Consider the following 19313-nt stretch of genomic DNA (forward strand, 5'->3'; position numbering starts at 1 on the left):
AGAAACAAGCACTGAAATATGGTACTGTAATTACTGTAAAATCATTGTGACGAACGGTGATGTGAAGTTCATTGATAAAAATAAGATAAAGAGGTTGTAAATAGGATTTTTGGGGGGTTGTCCGCTTACGGGAGCTTTAAAACAAAGAAAAAGTCTAAATCGTAACCTCTAAAAGTGTCCGCGGCCGCTTACGGGAATGTCCGCTTATGAGAATGTAAAAATACAGAGTTTGTATGGGAATTAAAACAGGGTTTGCAACAAGGCGGCCGTAAGTAGGGCTCTCCGCTTACGAGAGTGTCCGTTAAGAGAGCTTCGACTGTAATTATTATCTTACCTCTTCACACCTGGCTGAGGTCGTCACCACCTGCTATAATTGACAAAAAGAAAAACAACATCGTGTTTATTCCAGTAAGATTGATCAAGTTTCATTACTAGCAGAAGTGTTTGTAATCACATTGCAATGTTACACACACCAATCATCACAGCAGTGTTATTTTTACATATGAAAGGCATGTAGCTTTTTATCACAGAATTTCATTACAGGATGTGCAAACAGAACATGAACTGCATGTGTCATTTATAAACATTTTATAACTCACAAAATGGATTGTAATTACTACTTGGCAACTGTTCAGTGTTGTAATAAAGCCAGAAAAACATACCAGCTCCTCCTGCGCCTCGTGCAGCCATTTTGTATACTTCTCAACCAAAAATATAACCAGAAAAATTATAAATTAATGACATTATGGAGCAAATTTGACACTGAGTTAAGTTCCTGTCAACCAGCTTAAAAATGTTAATAGTAAGAATAATTTAGAGCTAGTTGCAATAAACCTTAAATGAAGTAACAAGAATAAAAGGCATGTATGAACACAAAAATCTTCTTTTTGGCTATTTGAATTAACACAATTTATAAAGAACCCTCTATTCCCTAGCATGCGTTGTAGAAAATAAACAAAAACTAATAACAGGGCAGTAGAGATAGAGAATGAATTTTTTCCAGGGTTGGGTAAAAAAGCATTTTTAGTTTACTTGTGCTATCTTTCTGCCAATGTGTCTAATAAAAATTGAGGACTGTGCGGTGACAAGTCTAAAGAAACCTTGTTTGAGCACTGGTATACATTAAAATTTAATAAGTGTTCTCAAAAGTTTGGAGCATTAGTCTGAATTTTTTGTAAACACATTACATACCCAAAAATATAGTTTATAATAATGATTTCAATTAAGCTTTCATAAGCTGCTTATTGCAGACGATTTTTTTAAGGATTTTCTCCATTTTGTATGTTTGTGAAAGAAAAAAGGAAACAAGATAACATAACTTTTGCTGTATCTCACTATCTTTATAGAGTTATGTCACATAATTTTCTTGTGTTTCCCTAATAATTCACTTGTCTGGTGTAGCGATTTCTGGCAAAATGTTTAGATTTGCAAGACGATTCACTCCCCTCTTGAACAAGTATTACCACTCATGTGTGACCTCCCTGTAACAAAAATGGTATTTACCTTTAATTTTTAGCGTATTTTTTCTTGAAACATAAAGGTGACTCACTCTTCAGTTAAACAGCATCTACAAATGAAGTTTGACACAATTTTGCAAGAACACCTATATTTCAACCATTTTAATTAGTCTTCCTCGGGGTAGGTAAGTACGTAAAGTGGTTGTTTAACGAGGGTAGCATACACTAGAATAACATACACTAGAATACAAATATTAAAACTATGGATAAACTATGAGACAATATAATGAATAAAAATAAAAGAAGTACAAGATAAAATATTAAAAAGGGTAAAAAGCGTAACTAAATTACAGAATAAAACGATTTAAAAGCTGCTGTTCTTTAAAAATTCTCTTCCAAAGAGAGTTCCTAAAAGATTCTATCGTGGGTCATTTCTGCATAGATAAAGGTAAGCTGTTTCATTCATGAGAGGCAGTCACGGTAAATGTTTACCCACCTTCAGTTTGTTGTTTGACAACTGGACGAACAATATTAAAGTAAGCATAGGGTGAATAACAGAATTATACACATATATTTAAATTATATTACAAGCACGTAAATTAAAATATTTTAAGGAACTTTGATGTCAACAGTCTCCATATGAACCTGTCTACTTATGCATTTCAGATGTCGTTTTGAAAAAAAATTCATTTTGTTTGTCACTGCATGGGAAAGCTCCTTCTGGCCAGTCTGTCTTTGTTCCTCAAGGCCGACCTGGACATACCAATAGATTGTAAAAGATAATTTGCAAATGTTGCAAGGCAAACTGGGTGCAAAGGGTGTTAAATAAATTCCTGGCATGCGCTTGTTGATGGGGGAGGCATGCATTTAGGGCATGTTGTTGTCTGTACACCACCATAAACCAACCATGTTACTTACTGGGTCTGGTATGTTGTCCTAGCTCTTTAATGAGTAGTAGTATTCTTCTGACTCAAGCCAGAATAGATGGTATCCTTATTCGTGATGACCATGATATGTAAGACAATCCAGAAGCTTCCCCTTGGTTGGGATGCTGGAGATTGTGGCTGGTACAGTGATGGTGCCAATTTCTGTAGGAAGAACTTTGGGAATAGCTGTCAATGTTGGTTTTTCTGAAAAAAATAATCGCCCCTCAAGGAAATTCTTGATGTTTAGACTATTCTCCTAAATGAAACTGATGTTGTTGTTTTGCGTGTACTTAAATGGAATAGTACATGTAGAACTGATTCTTGCACATTGCTTTACAGTTTTCGTATTTTTTTTATTTTGTGGTTGTCAGGTCTACATAAATGTTCAACCTAGATGAATGTTCAATCATAAAAATATTAGAAATCTAGATTACATGATACTTTTTTAATAATGTCATTTATGTATTGTTTAATTAATGAGCAGCAGTGTTTTATCAAGTTTAAAACACGAGGCGCAGCCAAGTGTTTTAGACTTGATAAACACGAACTGCGAATTTATTGGCATCTTAAAAATCTTCTGATGTAGATCAACTCATTCTTTCACTAATATTTAGATTTGGGGTTATTTTGGCCTAGAAAATTGCACGCAAAGTTGAGCCGTGTCTTTATCAAATATAAAGACACTCATTAAACATTAATTTCTTTTGTATTTTCTTTATGAATTATTAATGAGTTTTTTAAGATCAGTTTAAAGGGAACCTCCACTCCCTTCTACTGTTTGGTGTTTAATTTTACACTCAAAAATTTATAGGACAAAGAAAAAATGTTATCTTGGTGGGTTATTTTTTGAGGATTGAGCTGTTACAGAAGGAGGCTGCTTTGTTGGTCTATGTATTATCAAATAACTCTCCTTCAGTCTTAATTGAAATGTACCAAAATTATAAACTCGTCAGCTGCTAAAATAAAGCAATAGCATCTTAGAGTTTGATTAGTCTGTGTAAACGATACATCATCTTTCAAGGACTTAAATTTAAACATTTTTCGGAACTTTGATCTCTCCATTTCCCATATTAATCTGTTAATTTATGCCATTCAGATGTCTTTTTGAAAAAAACTTGATCACTGTATGGCAAAGCTACTTCTGGTCAGTCTGTCTTTGTTCCTCAAGGCAAACCTGGACATACCAAAATTGATTTTAAAAGATAGTTTGCAACTGTTGCAGGCCAAACTGCAAATAAATTAGAGCATGTTTTTGTACACCACCATAAACCAACCATGTTACTTATTGGGTCTGGTATGTTTTCCTAGCTCTTAAATGAGTCTGACTCGAGTCAGAATAGATGGTACCCGTATTCATTATGACCTTGATACCTAAGACAATCCAGTAGCTTCCCCTTGGTTGGGATGGTGGAGATTGTGGCTGGTACAGTGATGGTGCCGATTAGTGTAGCAAGAGTTTTGGAAATAGCTGTCAATGCTGGTTTTCTGAAAAACATTTCCTCTCAAGGAAGTTCTTAACGTTAAGACTATTCTCGTAAATGAAACTGATGTTGTCGTTTTTCATGCACTTAAATTGAACAGAACATGCAGAAATGATTCTTGCCTGTTGCTTTACAGTTTTCATATCTTTTGTTTAATCATCCCCCCCCCCCCAAAAAAAAAATCTTGATTTCATTTTGAAGTTATCAGATCTACATTACTTTTCAACCTAAAACACTGTTAATATCATCATTAAAGTTTGAAATATTTAGATTAAATTATATCTTTTTTAATAATGTCTTTAATGGTCAGTTAAAGGGGACCTTCACTTTAACGACTGTCTGGTTTTTATTGTTTTGAAATGATACCTACACTTAAAAGGTTATAGGACAAGGAAAAAATGTTATCTTGGCGAGTTTTTTTAGGGTTTAGCTGTGACAGAAGGAGGCTGCTTTGGTGGTCTGTGTACTGAGAAGCAAGGTGTCACCAGATACCGTCGCTTGCATCTAAGCGTGAACACGTGCCGCCGAAACATGATCTAATTGGGTATCAAACGTGGCATGTTTGGTCATCAAACATTTGAAGTTTAGCAGACCGTAACGTGAACTTTCACACTCAAAATGCACACCATAAATACTGAGTCATAGCGAAACTTTACACTAGAAGTGATTCAAGTGAACCTGCTAGTACATATCGACACAAATCAGGATCAATTTTGTGGAAGAAGTCTCTATATCCAATCTTTCCGCCATTTCGAAACCGGTATGCGTTAACTTTCGGCGCGAAAGTTGCCATTATGGTCTGCCAAACTTCAAACGTTTGATGACCAAACATGCCACGTTTGATACCCAATTAGATCATGTTTCGGCGGCACGTGTTCACGCTAAGATGCAAGCGACCGTGATGATGCCATGGTGATATAGAGATTGGGGTGTTGCAGTATGACGCTGCCTTGGTAGAATACCTTCTATTGATGGAGATGTGGCTCAAGACACTGCCGTTTTCGGCTACTCTCTTGCGACAAAGGTGTGGCAGGTAGATTCTGCCTTAAAGGAGCATACAAACCATATCTTGATGGTGGAGAATGCTGGCTTGAGGGTGGTGACTGTACAACAGATGGATGATGCTTTGGTGTGGACTGGCGATGATTGTTCCAAATCGCCAAAGCTTAAACAGCCTTCAGCATATGCCACATTTTTACCAACTCTTTTCATAACGCATTGAATACTTGTAACAAAGAATTAAACACAGTCAACTTTGCAACATTGAGCGTTCTAGAGCTACTATTACTTTTCTCAAAAGATTTCTTTCTGACAGAATACAAAGTCTCGAAAGTCTTCAACTTCTTTTGCTAGAGACTGTCTATATCTTTTTTGATAATTCTGGCTTGGACGAATTCCTTCACTAAAGTCTTCTCGATCTTTTCGGCTTTCGGCAAAAATTGCTTAACCTCTTCACTTGCAACATCGCCTGCTGTGATCCAGGACTTTGCCAGTATCTATGGATACTACAGCCACCATTCCATCGTGGAAAGACCAACCGCAATTGTTCCACAAACCATCAAATAGGAAATACCAGCATCAATAAATACCTCCATCAATGTGTTCATCCGTGAGATTTGCACCATCTGGGATCCTCTTTACCCCAACATTGTCTAACTTAAAACGTTTTACTTGGAGAGCTTCCTTTCAAAGTTCTTTGTTGAGTTTACTCGCTGCTTCCTCAAGAGCCTTAGTGTGTGTACTACATGAGGCAGCTGCAACCGGTCCAGGAAGTTTAAAAGAATGAGAATCTTTTGCGCTGCAGAGTGCCGTTCTCCAACCAATCTCATTACGACTGATGTCTTTAAATCTGTTCGTATTTGGTGTTGCGTGGAATGATGATAACACTTGGTTTTTCATTTGTTTCCTCATGCCTGGCAGGCCAAGGCATATATATTGCATCAATGCATATTAAAACTAGGTTTTAACCATTCCAGGTTTTAATACATGTATTGTTATTGTTGTAATAATATTGGGACTCTAACGTGTCCCAATATTGCAATTATCGATGCACCTATCCTTTTGATTTTCTTTTGATACACTGTTTTTAATGGCGTAACGGCTAACATCGTTTTTTCTTTTCTCTTCGATTTTTTGTTGCTTTCCTGTTTTTTTTAGTTTCTTTAACTTTTTGATAAGTTTAATTCTTGTTTTCTTTTCTTTTTTGCTTTTCCGTTCCTTTCTTTTTTTGTTTCTTCTTTTTCTCTGCAATAAATTATTATTTTTTTCAGCAGATACTGTTGGTATTTTGTGAAATATTTAAAACCTAGTTTTAGTGAGCTCACTATTACCGGTAGTATTTTTCCATATCATTTCAAAAGAACAAAAATGGTACTTTTCTCGTCAGGAACCCAGAAGAACTACCTGGTAAATAGGCAAACAGGGATGGGTTTGACTACGAAATTTTCTCCCTTTCCTTTAAAATATTTTGCTGCATTTCTCTTTCTTCTCTCTTCTCTTCTCTTCTCTTAAACTCCTGCTTCAGCCATTCCAGCGTGTCACCTCCTAATCTCCTTCTTCTTTTAGTAGCTGTTGATGTCTTCTTTTCTTCTTCCTTCTGCTCTTCGGTCCTCTTTCTTGTTTCTCCAAGTCTTTCCAATGCCCTCTCTCTCATTTCCAATGCTTGTTTCTTTTCCTTTTCCACTGCCTCTTTTTTTGCCATGCTCTGTTCCTCCACTTTTTTCCGACTCCTCACTTAGAGCAATCAACTCTTTATTAGAGCTTCATTTTTGTTTAGCCCCGTGTCCCCTCCACCACTTTCCTTTTCTTCTTTGAATAATTTTGATTTTAAGTTTTCTTGCCAAGATGGTAAAGGGGTCCCTCACTGCACGTTGATTCACAGTGAAGGTGTGAGCTGGGTGGCAGTTGAGACCGTCTGTCATGAATTGCCAGGCACTCCCCCTCCCACGTGAACCAACCTTCGTGTGGAAGACACCCTCGCCAGCTATTGCTGTCAACAGCGCAAAGTCCATATCGTCTCTCCATGCCATGGCCTACCAGTGAAAAAAATGTTTATTATTTCTTCTCTAATAGTCCGTGAGCCACTAGGGTTGGTTGGTATCATCTGTTTTTCTGGTAGTTTAGACCATATGTAGTGGGAAAATGCATGATACCAATGATTCGATGGTAGGCATTTATAGATTGTGCTAGTAAAAGTAGCATATTATGCTGGTAGCACTGCTCTTTTTCTGGCCAAATTATGCTAAAATTGTGCTCGTTTTTCCAAATTATGCCACTTTTTTAAACCAAAAATATTTTTTGTCAGTCAATTCATCTTTCGAATTCGCAAACGACTCAAAAATGCAAAGCCCATCAACACCAGTCCTCATGCAAATATTTGTGTCAACTTGACCGCAGGACAAGAAGTTGGAGGGGAGGGTAGATGGCAATACCCCTCAAAACCTTTATACTTATACCACAGCACAAAATTGAAGCAAGAGGAGTAAATAATTTGACATTGTAGCTTGGCCAGAGACTTTATTAGGGCTCAATGCAATCATAAGGCTACAGTTACTTTAACTAAGGTGATCCAGTATGGCAGGAGTGCTGGTCACGTGACTAGCCCAGGCCCAAACTGCAACCCTAACCCAAAATCTAACCCTAACCCCAACAACTTAACCCTAACCCTAACCCACAAGCCCTGACCCTGCAACCCTAATCCATACACCATTATAGGCTTGGTTTAACCCTAGCTTTCACTCTGTCATGTTAAAAGTTGTGGTCACGTGACCTCTATTGTTCTCCTTAACCCTTTAACCGGCAGATTTCTGTGACTTTCTAAAGGTTTTTTCTGGGCTTAGACATTCTGTAGAACTTCGTGATTGCATATAAGAAGTTCAAGTAAAAATGTGTGCTGTTTCGAAACACCGAGGGCTCAAATTTTTATTGTGACGTCAGTAGTCGGCAGTTGCTTCTTTCGTAGGCGAGCTGTTGGGCTTGGATTTGGCTCGTTTTGTGTTTATAAGTGATTTTTCGAGTCATTTTTCACTGCAGAAGCCCCCAGGCTGGCATCATTAAGCTAGAATGGTGGGTAGAGGCCAGCATCTGAAAGAAACCAGAGGTGAGAGATGATTTTGTCTTGATTGGAACGCCAGAAATATTCGAATCGAAAGATGGCGGTTCATGGGTAAAGTTGTCTCTCTGGCCGTTCTGTGGGTGGATTCCAAGACCTGCCAAGGCAATTTGGACGAGTTCTGACTTCCAAAGAATGCAATCGGTGCAACATTTTGCCGGCAGGATTGGGTGGCTCTACACTTATAAAAAATATATGGAATAAAGGTAGAAAGCCTTTCATGCCGCCGCCATGACTGTTTTCCCAAGCATCCCTTTCGGTCACCAACGAGGAAATTACAGGTTTGCAAGCATAGCTCTAATCGAATAGTAATTGCTGAGTCTGCTGAATGATTGATGGGAAATTTCCTTGGTGAACGGAAGGGAATAGGGTTGAAGTTTGCTGCAAATGTATATTTTTGAAGTCAGAATTATTTTTTCATTAAAAAAAATGGAGGCAAAGATGTGTGTTTTTTGTTGTTGTCCTGTTACGTAGAAAACGGGCATTTTCAGATTTGCTGCTGAACAAACAACCATATGCAACATAAATCAAGAGTTGTAGTCAGTTAGTTGGCTTTTAAAGCTATGAAAATTATCACTTTGCCATAAAAAGCAGTCATTACTATCATGTGCCCAGATATGTAAAAGCTAGAGTTTTTTCAATCACTGCTGGTGATTTTCGTACACATATGTACGATTGCCGGTTAAAGGGTTAAAATTATGCTCTTTGAAAAAATTGCAAATAAGTCCAAAAAATAAATTTTTATTAGAAGCCGTTGGTCTTCAAGAAAGAAATGGAACGAATATCACAATGAAATTCAAATAAACATGTGGTTCAGGTTTACATGCACACTAGTACTAGTCTATACTCTCGTGTAGCTTATCTGCGATTGTTATATTGCAGCATTACACTTGCTTGCAAGTAGTCAGAAAGTGCATTGTCTTGCTGCTCATGGAAAGACGCCGAAAGCAGGCTAAAAACTCTTTTTGCGGCAGCTGACGAAGGTTGAACAAGTAAGACTTTCTTGACTGCAGAAGACCAATTAGGAAGCCTCTCTTCGTGTACCTTCCACCACTCAACTTTTTTCCCCTCGCATTCAATAGCCACATCCTCAGTAGCAGCGATGTACTGTGGCAGCTCTCTGACAAGACCGTCGATTGTCTCGTCATTGTCGAGGAATGGAAAAATCCTGAGGGCTTCTACGCTAGCTCTTGTTGGCCTCAACCAGCCAACGGTTACGGGGCACATCACTCTTGCAGCTTTGAAGGCCGTAACTGCATCGTAAAGATCCACATTGAACTTCCGTAAAAACCACTGAATCGCTGGCTGTACACAAGCCTTGGCTCTCTGTTCCAAAGCCGCTGCGCTCTGGTTCGGATCTTCATTGGTAATTGCAGCTACCACTGCACGCACATTTGGAAAGTGCGGCGCCTGACAAGCCTCAGCAACGGCCTTCAGCTTTTCATAGCATGAAAACACAAGGGGACCATCTCCTTCTAAGAAGTACGTAGCCTTGACAAAATGCTCCCCAACATCAATGGTCACGGCAAGCTCCAGCTTGAGGTTGACAAGGGACTCAGGATCTGATAGTAAGTTTTGTAGTTGCGGCAGAATGTTTGGGGCGACTTTCTCTGCTGCGGCCTCCTGAAGAAATTTTGGAATGTCCCCAAACTGCTCCAGTAGCTGCTTGTAAACCTCCCATTTTGACCACCAGCGAGTTTCGCTATAGGATTTTGGCTTTCGTCCTGTTAGATCTTTCCATGCCAGTTTTGCTTTGTAGCTGTGAAACAATCGGATCCACAGGTTTCCAAACTCCTGAAGAGTTGGAATTATCAGATGGCTGCCCACATTATCGAGCGTGTGGGAAAAACACACAACGTTCAACAACTTTGGAAAGATAAATTGTATTCTGTTCAGCGCCGTTTGATTTACACTGGCCCCATCCCTCATAGCTGCTAGAAGAGAGTTAGCTCTAATTCCAAATTCGAGACACAGGGCCTCGTTCAGGACTCTAGCTAGCTCATCAGCATTCACTGACTTCGAGCAAACATCAATCCTTATTAACGCTGCGTTATCACCCATTTGATTATTATCACGATTATTGCAATGGCCTCACCTTGTCTGGTACTCCCGTCGAATATCACCGACACGTCTCTTGTCATATCTGCTTGTCCTGGTAAAGACAGTTCCTTCTTTATCCTCTCCACTTCTTGCTTGAAAATAAGGGTAATATAATGCCCAAGATTAGAGCTACTGGTAAGGCGATGGCCATTTTTCTCTAGCAGAGAACGCAGCTTGTCGATTTTGCTGATCGGAATCCCTGCCTTCAGAAATTCCTCCACTACTTCTTGTCTGTATGCTTGCTCAGCTAAAGGTAGTGTGCTGTCTTGGCGGGTTTTCTCTCGACTGAGTGCCTCGGCTATAGTTTGTTCTTTCAACTTTGATTTCTTAAGCTTTTCTTTCGATCTTGTGTGTTTCTGTGATGTACAATGGGATTTAAGGACGCTCTTCTTTGACGATACAATCTCCTTGCAAGCATCACAGAAAATTTTCGTTCCTCTGACGATCAGGTACTGATCAGGAAACTGAGTAATGCGATCGTGTAAAGAGACATTCTTCGTGTCACTTGTTCCTCTCCTGTTGTACTTTCCTTTTGTCTTTTGCAGGGAACGGTCTCTGGCAATTGCCGCTGGTTCTGGCCCATCACTTCTCTGAGAACGTTGTAAGTTTTCGTTCAGATCTGGCAAGACTGGCATGGCCGACGCCATTTTGTAGCCTTGCCTAATGAGAAGTACTGGGACCGACATGGTTTACAATGTGACCTCCGGTTCCGGTGCACCCCAGTCCCTGGGATCTGAACTGCAAATGCTACTAATTGTTCTAAAACATTAAATATCGAATAATGTCAGCAAGTGCTTGGGAATTGAAATCAAAAATGATCAAATTATAGGATCAAAAATGATCCGATAATTATCAAAATATGCGAATTATGCTAGCAGTGCTAATTGGGAAAAATTATGCCAGTTTGCTCAAATTATGCTAAAAATTATGCTAGCACAATCTATAAAAGCCTATTCCATGGTAGCTTGTAGGATGCAGCACTGTTTATAGTATGGCTCATGCACGGAAACGAGGCTAAATCTGAATTGACATATATAAATGTTTATTGTCTACCAAAATCTCCAAAACATCAATATAACAGTAACATTGTTACAAAACATATCTCTTACTATGTGTTAGTATGTGATGTTCACTACATTGGTCACATGACTGAAGGTCACGTGACCAAATGATACTGTGAAAAATGGTACATTGTATTTTTCACGTAAAAAAAGGTATATTAAATTACAGTTAAACGTGTCAAACTACAAAATGGTTCAGTCTAATACATGTTTGTTTAACTTGTTCTTTTTAATGCTTTGACATTGTTTCAAGTTTTCCTTTAGTGTAGATATAACCAAATCATTGAAACAAATGGGTCACGTGACTCAACCCTTTATGGCTCAAGCATCACGCTCTACACATTTGGTGTTTTAAAACTGAAACTAAATGGATTGAAGTGCATATTCGATGCATACAGTGAAAGCATGTACGTGGCTAAAAAACACTTTGCAAGCGTACTTCTAATATTTTTCGTCACTGTCAACATGTTCATGGTCGGTGCTCTGAATCTCCTGAAGAAAAGCCTGGTTGTCACATTCTGTAACACATATCAGTGTATCTTAACCCATTTGTTACACAGACACAGTTGGGTGAGACACATTTTCTTGTGCAGTTGCATGCTAGGAGTTCTAGGATGGCCTCTGGTGCAGGTTTTACATCCATCCAGTCTACAACTAACTTGGCGACACCATCTTTATTGTCAATCTTCCATCCCCGTCCAACAGGACTCGGCACCTGTGGGTCTTGCTGCAAACACTTTTTCCATATGGCAGTTTGATAATTTGCCCTTTTGGCTTGCTTCACAAGGCAATCTCTGCAAGCAGGAAGCTGGTGGCTTTCAATCTCTCCTCTTGTGCAAAACAGCTGGTACTTCAGGTCATTTACTTTTGTGGTGACTGTGTTAGTAGAGTAGAGAAGACACGTGAATTCTTCTAACTTATCCATCAATATAGGAGCTGGGTCCCACTCGTTTCCAAGGTCTGTTAATGCTTCTCTGCATCTGGTGTTCTTCTTAAGAAGCTTTAATGCTTTGCCTTTCCCCTTCCCGCAAATGCACTAACAGTGTCGCATCCAGTGAAGGCATGCATTCCAAGAACACCATTGCATACTTCTGAACCCAGAGAGGGGGCAACTTTTGAGATGTCAATGACCTTTGCCTGCGTGCGAGTTCCAGATTTCACAAATAGAGAAGCTGCTATCTCATTGCTAAATGCTAAGGACATAATAAATACATCAGTGTCCTCTGAACAGACAAGAACAGAGTTGTAGCCATCGCGAGCTGCATGATAAGCGTGGTGCAATAGACGTCCGTCGGCCTCTTCTTGCTGACACTGTAGAGTTGGGAACTCCTCGTGATTTTGTAGCATGTGGCATCAACATTGGCATACAGCACTTTCTCCTTCAACTTCTCCCTGCATGCGTCTTTTTTCCATTCACTGACGATAAAGGAGATAAGAGTCGTCTTGTTGCTCACTGTTGTCAGGAATTTCCTTCACTGCCTAACTATCTGAGTGCTAGTGATGTTGCAAAGCAGGTCTCCTGACGACTTACCTGGTAGTTGGCGCTCACTGTTCTTGATGGAGAGTTCTTTGTAGGTGTCAAATACGACATCAATTCTGTTGCATCACGCTCCTTCTTTCATTGCCATGGACAAGACACTAATGGCGACATCTCTAAATGTCATTTGAGTGTTTTGTTGTTGTTTTTTTAGTAAAGATTACATCTTTACTAGTGTATTGAAAGGGGTAATATATTCATATAGTTAAATGATTTTTGTTGTATTAGCAGGAGTACATTATTTTTTGTTGCATTGCAAAGATTTCATCTTATTTGGTGTATAAAAAGGAGTTAGATCTCTTCTTAACCAGTGTATTATAAGGGGTCAATTATATTAAAACATGTCAAATGTTATCATTTAGTAGTATGGAAAAGATTTCTTCTTTACTAGTTAAATGAAAGGCTCCACCACTACCCTTGTCAAAAATGATCATAATTAAATATTTATAAATGTTAATTTTTAGGAACCTAAGTGTTGGAACCTAATGACTCTTAAAACTGTACAAAATACATAATACAAATAAGTCTGTTGGGTTTGACCAGCGACGGAAAAAATAACATTATATCATGTAGATAACAGTGTCAGTTTCAGTTCTTGGCTTTTCCTTTTCCATTAAACTATTAATAATGCTTGGTTCTGTCTTTTGTTTTATCTTCCCTAGATTGACCATACATTTAAGCAGACATGGATGATGAAGACAGCTTGTTTTTCCTTTGGACGCTAGTAATCAAAGAAAGTGGTTCTGCATATCTTTTTAAAAAGGCTTTAAAGGACATAAAGTTGGACTCTTCAAAGTTATTTACACAAGTTTGAATTTTCTAAAATTAGAATTTTCAATGATTTTCCTATTACAGTACACGATATTTGAAAAAACAATTATAACATTACTGTAGCATGACATAGCCAGCACCAAGGAAATATCCTAACGGCACAAAAAAATTATTCCTAATATAACAAAGAAGTATAGTTTTGTTAACAAATAGAAATTTTCTCTACAGCTTTTAAAAGATTCTAGTAAATAAACAGAAATTATATTCTTGTTTATATTCAAGTAGGAAAGTACAGTTTTGTTAACATACAGAAATTTTCCATACAGCTTTAAACGATTTGAAAAGGTTCTAATAAAAATACACAAATTCGATGTTAAAATGGCCAAAAGGCACCAAATGGGTTTAAATAGAAATGACAATTTATGCACTACTTACAAAGGGAGAGTGCAAATCTGAATAAAATTACAATTTTTGTAACAGCCTGATCTCTTTGTCCAATTGTTGGGTTTCAGCTGCTAACAATTTCGATAGCTGCATAACTCTGGCCCTTATTCTTTTTATTTTTATTACTCTTTTATAACATCTTGTCCATAGGCTGTAATACTTATTCTGCTATATTACAAACAGTTTGACTTGGTCCTCTAAAGGAGCCAATGACCTTACGATGCCATACCTATTCTGCTCTATTACAACCAGTTTGACTTGGTATTTTAAAGGAGCCAATGGCCTTATGAAGGAGCCACTGTGCATTATCTTGGCCCCATGAAGAAACAATTTAGAAAATTACTGACAGTTTAGTTAAGTGCCGGTTCATCTATTTTGTTCTATTACAAACAATTAGTCTTGGTGTACTGAAAGGAGGAGTTTGAAGACATGTGCGCTGCTATTCCTATTTAATTACATTTAATTACAATGTACATAACATTGTGATTCTTGCTGCAATGCCTTTGGCTTGGTACAATGTCTTTATGTTACATTGTCTTTGATTACGCTACAAATAAATGATGATGATATTGAAAAATGTTTTTGATTTCGATTTCTCGAAAATAGTATACTAACTAGGAATAAAGATAAGAGGGAAGTAACAATTAATTTATTTGTTCATGTATTCACATACTTTAACAACTTTAAATCCTTTGCCTTTGTTGAAAGCTGGGAGGTACAACGTAAATATTGATTCTTCACAAAATAATATAGAGTGGAATAATACAGACACCAAAATTACAAACTTCTGATCTCTCAGTCCAGTTCATGTTCTAATTTTCTGATTTGTGCCCGTAACTTCTTTATTTTTATTAGTTTTTTCTTCCTGGCATTGGAAAAGTCGCACTTTTTCCACTCGAGCATTCTTGAGCACATTTTCTGTTGGTTCTTGAGGTCTTCAAAAGTGTATTTTGATCAAAGATGTAGCGAAAGGAACAAAAATTCGCCTTGACAATTTTACCGTCAGGCTGAACACAACAGGTGCCATTTTGAAAACATGTACACTGTATTGCCGCTTTTGCTCCACCCCTGCCCCCCACATATATGAACATTAGACAATGGCACGAATATGCGGATAAAACAAAACCTAGTACGGGATAGAGGGGAAACCGTGTTTAATTCACTTTTAATGCGGATTTAATGCATACATTAATTGTTTAACGGGAATGGAGTGACATTCAACCCTTGCTATACCTTATGATACCATAAGATAAAAACTAGTAGGAGGCTGTAAAAAAATATCAAGGAAAAGGAATGAGTGTTGTTAAATCTCCGGAAGGTGTAAGCACTTTCTTGTCAACAAGGATGTGTTGCCGGATACGATGGCGATAACATTTTCACGACTGTACTGACCACATTGTTATTGTTATTTTTATTAAAATTACTTGAATGGGATTGCGGAATTTTCACAGTAGTATGGGATTCAAGTGAATTACTGGGGAAACACAAGAAAGATCTACAAATAAAATACACATACACAAGCATGTAAAAAAAAATGTTTCACAATCTATTCATGCAAAGGCGTATTGCTATAAATTGCCACATGTATACTGTAAGTTCCCAGAAGCTCACTACAAAATATGAAGAAATCTTTTGATTAATAATTGATAGGGATTGTGCACTAATTCTGAACTGATACTGAAGACTGGAAAATAACTCCCCCATATCCAAAATCCTCAAGGTCGCAGCCAGCCATTCTCCAAATGGTATTGGCTGCCTCATGTTGGTCTGCTTCTTTTCAATAAGTGGTGTCATAAACTGCCACTTTTTGTAATTGAATTGATTCGTTTATTCCTATATTCGTCCCTATATACAAAATTTCATCTCTTATTTTATATCTCTTCGATCTCGCACATATCGCTTTGAAAATAGTCTATTGTACATACCACTTATCACAAGGTTCACATGCCAATCACTTACAACTGTACAAACCCAACAAGTACACCTATCTCCGTACACAGATTGCAAAACTGTATACCATGGGGTGTTAAAGACATTGTGAGAAACTTTCAAACTTCACTTAAAGAAAATAAATCAGTAAAAAAATGTCCAGTTGTTCATACACTGTTCAGCTGTCTGTTGTTGTCCCCAACAATCGGCACAGTTCGTCGGGGTATCACAGTATCATTTGTTACTCTCATTTCACCTGCCTTAGTTTCTTTGGGCTGTACACTTACGGGAACCTTGACTTCAATAGGTATCAAATGCTGTAAGGGTCTTCTCAAGAGTGTATATAGGTCGTTTCAAACTGCTTCCAACCCGATTGACTTCCACAATTTATCTGGTATGTGTCTAAACCACACATAATAGAACATAGTTGCTAGGAGACTAACTGTGGATACTACCGAATTAGGTAGACTGTTTTTTCGGAGACGTGCGAAACAGTTGCTGTTGGCGACAAAGACGTGTGTTTTGGGTCACGTGGGTTACAGCTGTCAAATGAAAAGGTAAACGCACGTGAGCACATTCCTTTGCTCGTTGTAGAACATCTTGATCTTCGCTCGCGCTACAACCAGTTATCAGCCGTCGATCTTTCACTTTTGTACCGATCGGCTACTTCCTTAAACTGCCCTCAAAAATAACCCGATGCAGGATCCCCTCCTTCAGCTATAATGCAATCGACTATGCTGCCTCGTAGGTTGTCGTCTATACTTTTTCCACAGATAAAAGACCTTCCCTTGCTATTAACAGAAAAGCCCGCCAACTCTCTTGCCTCAGGAATGTGATCACATGGGCACACCAATGTGGCGTTAGTTGTAAATCACGTGGGCTTACCGGTAGTTCAAAGACGAGTCTCACCAACGGCAACTGTTTCGCGCATCTCTGAAAAAACAGTCTACCTAATTCGGTAGTAGAATGGCACAATAGGCCAATAGCCACTGAGACTGAAGGCAATTCCATAGATTTACAGTATCACTGAGATAAACAACTTGGTAGATTTATTTTGTGACCATGGCTGTGGTCACGTTGCTTAATGATGCTAGTGTGCAAATTTTATTCTTTTGCGAAGTTCTTATGACATTTAAGATGGCAGAAATGTTTTCCTGTAAAGCTCTGTGGGCTATGAATGGCTTGAATGGTGGCAAGGTCTAGCATTAAGCTTAATTTAAAAAAACTGAAAGCAGTTTACAATGGGTATGAATTTTGTTTGAGGGTGGTGGCGCAATAAGGATGAGTCAGTGATACTGGCATATAAAGAACTGAATCATATACCTAATACAGCATTTAATATTATAACGGTGTAGTATTACAAATGCTTATAAAAAAGATTTCACGTATATTAGTGAAGGATTGAATGGACAGAAAAGAGGTTAACACTTAAACTAGTAATTTCCTTTATCGATAAGAAAACTGAATTACTGAAGGAACTTGGTTACAATAGTAAATGTCAAACTGAACAAGCTTAGTTAAATAGAAATAGCAAACTGACAACGGTTGTTATAGTTTAAGTTCACCTGAATAAAATTGGTTGTTCTGACAAAGTAAAATAACAAATTTTTAAGCACTAATGTCAAGTACTTTATTAGTGGTTGTGTCATATGTCAAGTTGACAGTGTCCAGTGATAACTCGTGAGGATTTGTGACCTTAAAACCTTTTAGGTATATTTCAATCAGACTCAACAACTCTTGGTTGAAGACTGAATGAGTACGTTGGGTTTCGTCTGGTAATAAACAGATAATTTAGCAAACCAGTGAAAAGTGCATGCGATTGTTTTTTGGATGGTTTTGAAGAGAGACATGTTGTGATAGTTTTGTCTGGTTCTAGTGTTATTTCTTTCTTGCAATTATTGTTAAAGCAGTAATAAATTTTTCTGATTGACGGTACAGCAACAATAGATACACTCGTTTGAGAATTTCAAACCCTGTAAACAAAAATGATCCTGCAGTGAGAATCATAACAGCCTTAAGTAATATTATTACGACCTTCTGGCTTAAATAAATTAACTAAATACATGGTAGTACTCTTTTCCCTCTTTCAAGGTTTATAGATTTGTTTGATGTCTTTAACCATCATTTAAGAACCCCAAACAAGGAGTTTTTTCAAAGAGACTGATGTTAAAGCTTACTTCGAAAAAAGGTAAGCTAAAGCTTAGAATCAGTCTTTGTGGTGAAGTTAAGGTTACAGCCATAACTCTAAATAACCGAAAAACTCTACTCTTTTGGGTACAACCCCTTTTTTGTCTTTCATTGCTGACATTGCCTTTTATGTCTGTGATCTTCTGTAGTATTTAAGAATTTTGAACTTCAAAATGCTCACATTGTCGCTGCCCTGATAAAAACCGGTAATTGCTCTTGTAAAGGCCTACACATGGGTTACTGAAGCTCCTTGTGTTGTTTTCTTTGTGCTTTTGAAAAACATAACTTCATTTAAGCAATGAAAATTGCAAACCATTTATCGTTAAGCTTCTACCATTAACTGAGGGATTAACCAATCTACCTGACTTTTAACTAGTTGGTTTTTTTTTACAAAATATGACTAGTCTTTGGAGGACGATATGAAAACAAACTTTCAGCCTTGTTATTTTAAACCGTTTTGATTGTTAATGGTCTATTTTTACATGTTTAATGGAAGGTAGCAAGGTTCTTTTGTCCTTGCTGTGAGGAATACTAAGCAAACTTTTATTTTTGGATTTGGGAGCACATGTGCATCACCAAAATTTTAGCAGCACAGTTCAGAACACTAAGAAAACAAAAAGAAAAAACAAAGTTTAATAGTTAACTGTTATTTAGCAGATATGTTTTATTTATTTTTTTCCAAGAAGGCACGAACGAATCCGCATCGATGGATAGCGCGGGCAAGATTCCCACTCTGCCCAAGGGCCACGGAACGCGAGCAGGGGAGGCGAACCGACAGTTGCCCCAAAATGAAAACAATGTAGTGCCACCAGGCCGCAGGCGGAGCAGCACAAGACCCGCGCAGTTCAAACGGACCCCCAGCCGGCAAATAACATATATTTATGTTAATCCTTTTTTGTTTCAGGCTCTTTCAGGCTCTTCCTAATTGTAAAAAATAACAAAGTATTGTTACATTCTTAAAGTTCACAATCTCAAGTAGTTTTACATATGGTACATTCAACATAAGGAAAGATTTCACAATCCTTTTTAAATCCACATGCTGGGTTGAAGAAAATATTCACATTAATTCAAAAGCCTGTGACTCCTATGATTCATGAACTGAAATTAATTCTTCTGGCCATTTTATGTAAGAAAAAGTAGGTCGCCTTGATCTCTGGCCACTATTGAACCAATCGACAACTGCTGGTGTTGGGTCAAATTCCTCCAATTCTGTTCATCCCTGCTGAAGCAGATTAGGTTTTCTTGCACAGCTTGCTTCATATGGCATTCAAGTTGAGGGTGATAAATAGTCTGCTCTGCAAGGTCTTTA

The 19313-nt window shown here is 37.9% G+C and overlaps 1 long non-coding RNA gene and 1 pseudogene across 1 annotated transcript in view; one reads left to right on the forward strand and one right to left on the reverse strand.

Annotated features, from left to right (window-relative positions):
- Nucleotides 1-14430, forward strand: part of LOC144652343 (uncharacterized) — a 54921-nt gene extending 40491 nt beyond the window's left edge. Inside the window, exon 3 of the long non-coding RNA XR_013570488.1 lies at nucleotides 13336-14430. This is a non-coding gene — a long non-coding RNA (uncharacterized LOC144652343). The remainder of the gene's footprint in view (nucleotides 1-13335) is intronic.
- LOC144648682 (uncharacterized) lies at nucleotides 8796-10792 on the reverse strand (annotated as a pseudogene).
- Nucleotides 14431-19313: the final 4883 nt, after the last annotated feature.

This window comes from Oculina patagonica, chromosome 4 (assembly GCF_052425735.1).
Source record: "Oculina patagonica isolate OP01 chromosome 4, crgOcupat, whole genome shotgun sequence".
NCBI classification, from domain to species: Eukaryota; Metazoa; Cnidaria; class Anthozoa; order Scleractinia; family Oculinidae; genus Oculina; species Oculina patagonica.